This window comes from Apteryx mantelli, chromosome 4, assembly GCF_036417845.1.
Source record: "Apteryx mantelli isolate bAptMan1 chromosome 4, bAptMan1.hap1, whole genome shotgun sequence".
NCBI classification, from domain to species: Eukaryota; Metazoa; Chordata; class Aves; order Apterygiformes; family Apterygidae; genus Apteryx; species Apteryx mantelli.
The window spans coordinates 18,847,036-18,851,732 of NC_089981.1; the positions used below are offsets into that span (position 1 = coordinate 18,847,036).

Genomic DNA, 4,697 nt, shown 5'->3' on the forward strand with positions numbered 1-4,697 from the left:
GTTATGGGATCTTGGAAAAGATACTGATTAATATAGCTGAAACAGAAATATCTTTGCTATTATCATTAATAGCTATGTACAACAGTTCAGACTTCAATGTAACCTAACAGATACTATCTGATGTTCTTTCATAAGAACAATCAAACCAGTCAGACTGCAGATCCATTTAGCATAATATCCTGCCTCCAACCACGGCCAGTATCTATTGAGGAAGATCTCAGCAGAGCAAAGGAAACAGCCCTAACAAAACACTTTTTCCCTTCTTTCCAGTGGAAAAGCCAGTGGAGGACTGTTCTTTTGGGATCAGAAGGCCTACATTTCTCAGACCAACCCCAGACAACGGGGAAAGGATCAGCCTCCTGCCATATGAAGAGGTTTCCTTTACAGTGGTAGCTGCCAACACAAGAGAAAGGTGACTGAACCCAGCTCCTTGCAGCATGCTCAGACTAAGACCAGGGAGAACTGACTGTGCACCTCTCACCACCTGCACAGTGTCTGGCCCTGAGCTGCAATGTACTCTGAAACACCTATCAAAAAATGCAGGGTCAGCACCAAATGTCTTCAAAGGCAACAGGAGTCTTTCCTCAAATATCCATGGGCCTAAAAGCCCCCAACTCTATTTATATGTGCATTGGTCATGCTGTTAACCCTTCATCAGTTTGGCAACCTTCTAGGTTTCCACCTCTTTTGCTCTTTCAAACACATCATTTGTGACAACAAATAGGTTTAGTTTGATGGTGTTTCCTACCCCAGGGAATTGGTATCTGACCCAGGCAGGGCTGATGTGACCACGGTCACTGCTGATTCCTGGAACGTAGGCAGGGTCACGCTCCACCTTTTCTAGCTGCTCTCTGCAGGGCTGCTGGGCTTTGTAACATTAGCCTGGAAGCCCTGGAAAGACTATAGAGAAATCATATGGGCCAGCATTTGTGTCTGAAAAGCAAACCTCTCTGTTGCTAGAAAAATGCACAGAGCCCCTCTGCTACCCTCAAAGCAAAGAAATAGCAAGCAATTCATGAGTCTGTGCCAGTGGCAGGGTTGTTTGTTTTTCTGTCTGTGCAGGAATCTAGCTCTGACGTAGAGCATTCCCTGATCCTCACCATCTGACACTGTATTTTCTTGACCTTCTGCAGGATGAGTGATGTGCAGGTCCTGGGTCCCTCTGGGTTGCGCACATGGGTGCTCACCAAGGAGAGTACCTGCGCTGCATCTGTGAACATCACATGGGAAAACAGCAACGGCAGGAGGCCCTGCCAGGCTTCTGTGTGTTTCGTGGCCACCACGCTGACAGGGTGAGGACTGTCAAAGGCCATCATGGGCTCTGTTGCTCAATTTTGATTTCAGTATAATGGAAGGAAGCCTACAGTCTGACCTATACAACTTTATTCTTGCTTTACCCCTGGGGTCTAGGTTACAGTCTGAGCTCAGATGCATTTGGATCATGCAGGGTGAGTATCTGCAAAGGGGTCTCCCATTTGTTCTGTAAAGTCCACACAATCACAGCACCGTCCAGACACAATTTTGCCTAGGGAAATGCAGCATTTCTAGAAAGCAGAGGGGACTCTTGTCTTGCCACAGTCTGTTTCACCCAGATGCAGTCTGATAGCCAGTCTGACATTATGCTGTCCTAATGAACAGGGACATTGTGTCAGAGCTAGGAATTCAGCTTCATCTTTGCAGCATCCTAGCAGTGCAAGGCTTGAAGTCCTGCCCCCTTATTCCCAGCTACATGTTTCTCCAGTTTATATTGCTAGTCTTTGGTCTAGGAGATCGAGAAACCTGAGCAACCCCACAGGCAGACTGTAGGAACTCCTCAAACTCACTTTAGGTGGCATCACGACTAATTACATTTCACTTAGTTTCTCAAGATTAGAAATGAACAACCTGTACAGAATTTGCTACAATTCAGGGTTGGCCTTTGACTTTACACAAAGAAAAACTGCAAGATGTGGACCATGAGAGAGCAAGAGGGTTTAGTAACACTACTAGGTATGCTGAGTTGGGATAATTCTTATTAAGGAAAGCATGCAGGGTAACATTAGTGTACGGGGTGCCAGGAGATGACAAAGGATAGAGGTTTTCATTACAAGAAAGAATTCACAGCTAACTAGGCTGCCCTCATCCTCCTAAGAAAAGACAGGAAGGTGCATGAGGCAGCAAACCCTGTGGCCACAGATTACTGGGAAGCCGTGGGCACAGCTTGCTGTACACAGCAGAGTTTAATATGCAACCCTGTGTCAATAGGCGTTTTGTACTATTGTAGCACTGTGGGGTGTCATAGATTTTCTCCTCTCTTTCAGCTGCAGGCCACCCACAGGGCAAAGGTAAGCAGAAGTGGCAGTCCCGTTCTTCGGGAATTTACTTTTACAAGAGGAAAGTAGTGTTTTTGCACTTGGTGTTTGGAGATGGAGTTTGCTGGTGGATAAGAAAGAACGTGAAGGTCTGTACAGAGCAGTATCACCATCTTGTGGGAAGGCTGCAACACCCCTGAGCAGGTCTTTCTTTCCATTTTCCAGGATACATAGAGCAGCAACTAACTGATGAGCGAAAAACCAAAGTATCAACTTTCCCTTGTGTTCGCAGGTCTTTAATTTCAGCCAGCTGTGTGTGAACACGCAAAGCTTGGAAAAAGCTTTTCTACCCTCTTTCAGCTCCCTCTTGCATCCCAGGACTCAGTCAGTTGAGGGAGACATGCTGCTGCTCCCGCTGATTGCTCTCAGTATTCTTGAAAGTGTATTCTTGAAACAAGGGTCCAAGGAGAGGGGTGCAGGAGAGTGGAGCTGTTGGGAAAACAGCCACTAGGGTCCACAGATGGGACACAGTGAGTCAATTCATTTATTTTCAGCATCTGCTCCCAAGGCAGAATTTTACTAGTTTATCCATCAAGATGAACTAGAATGTCCTGTTTCTGATCACCTTAAAACAGATACTGTCGAAAAATGTCAGGGAAGTATTTCCCTTTCTTCTAAACAAGGAACACCTCTGCAAAAATTCAGTGGTCCCAGGGCTAAGACTGTAGTCAGTCCTTAACTCTTTCCATTGGCTTTTGAGATAAATAAAGTGGGAAACAATTCAAGCATTAACAGTAGCTTGCCTTTAGGTTGCAGAAACCAACACAATCTAAGTGACTGTACTAAAGCAGTGCTGATGCTGAAGGAGAAACCGATTGCATCTGCCTGAGCATGATGGAGCAGAGAAATGCATGATCCAAGCTGCTCCACTTTTTGCTGCCAGGTTTTTGGATTTTGGCTGGTTAACACATACAAAGAACAGACAGCTTTGCCTGTTCTCCTTGCTCAGTAACAGATATTATCCATTTTCAGATCTCTTTGCCCCCTTGTTTGATGCCTCCTTTTTGCAGTTCTGCTGTGTCTCCAGGACCGAATGCAGCTGTCTGTCCCCAGACTGAGCATAGGAGACATGCAGGAGGACAATCTTCAGAGGAGCAACCCTGAGTGCCTAGTGAACAGCAATAGCACGCACGTGCAGGTGGAGATACCTCTTGAGAGGTGTGGCACCAGGAGGAAGGTACTGCCCTGAAGTTGCTGCAGTGGGCTGCAAAGGCCCAGGGTTGTAGCTGCCCAGAGGAATCCAGCAATAGTCCAAGCGGATAGACCCACTGCACTGGTACAAGACTGAAATCCTGTCTTTAGCTAGGCCTCCAGGCACTGAGAGGAGGAGACACATAGTCAAATCAACCTGTTCTTTCCTGTGCTACAAAAGCACACAGATCCCCATGCTAAGTCCCAGATTGTGTCAGGTGCTGTATACATACAGTCTGTGTGAGCGTGAACAGCAAACCCTACAGAGCCCATGCAGTAAACAGGAAAGGCAGCCCCCAGGAGGGTTGTCCCCCTTCAACAGAGGCCTTGAACAGGGTATTCACACCATCTCACTATGGGCCTTTAATATAGGTGTGTGGCTGAGACATGTGGCCTCCCAGTGTAGTCAGCAGAGACAGGAGGTGCTGCTAGTGCATAAATCCTGTTATAGGCCCAGCTAGACCAAGTTCAGGTACTCTGGGCTGAGGAATAGGCAATAGGTTCCTAACACAGACACCTGACTTAACAGCCTGTTAGGAAACAGGCTCTTCCAGAGGATTTGACTTAACTATGGTGTCACACATGACATGGGGAACAGTCTGGATAAAAGATTTTCAAAGTCTTAGTATAGTGCTTTATCCCTGACACTGATCCTGCCTCATCAGCCTGTATCTCCCATACATTTGGGGTGTAAGAAGTTTTTTTTGCTCATGCAGAGCTCCCTCCTCCCTAGGTAGAACATAGCCTTCCTAGCCTGAACTGTCAGCATCTGAGGACAAATCATCACACTGCTGCTTCTTCCCCTGCGCTTTTCTCCAGGAAAATCCCTCTTTCTTCATCTTCACCAACAAAATTACTGGCCACTACAGTAGAGCCTCACCCAGTGCATTCAGGAAATCCCTGGCTATCCCAGTGACCTGCAAATACAGACAGGAAGATGACAGTAACAACTATTGCCCCTCTGTGGGCCAAGATGACAAAGGCTTTGGCAATTTCAGCTTTGACATTAGGTTCATCAAACCAACTACAGAGGGGATGACATGGCTAAAGCAAGGGGCTTCCCTTAATGCCAGCATCAATGACCAGCTCTTGATCAGCGTCTCAGCCAAAAGTGACTTGGCCAGCGCCCGCTTGGTGGTGCAGTCCTGCCAAGTG

General features: G+C 46.9%; 1 long non-coding RNA gene across 1 annotated transcript; it reads left to right on the forward strand.

The window, feature by feature from the left end:
• Nucleotides 1-1,416: 1,416 nt before the first annotated feature.
• LOC136992059 (uncharacterized) lies at nt 1,417-3,411 on the forward strand. Its single transcript, XR_010884053.1, has 3 exons — nt 1,417-1,448; nt 2,301-2,324; nt 3,362-3,411. It is a non-coding gene; the product is annotated as an uncharacterized lncRNA (long non-coding RNA).
• Nucleotides 3,412-4,697: the final 1,286 nt, after the last annotated feature.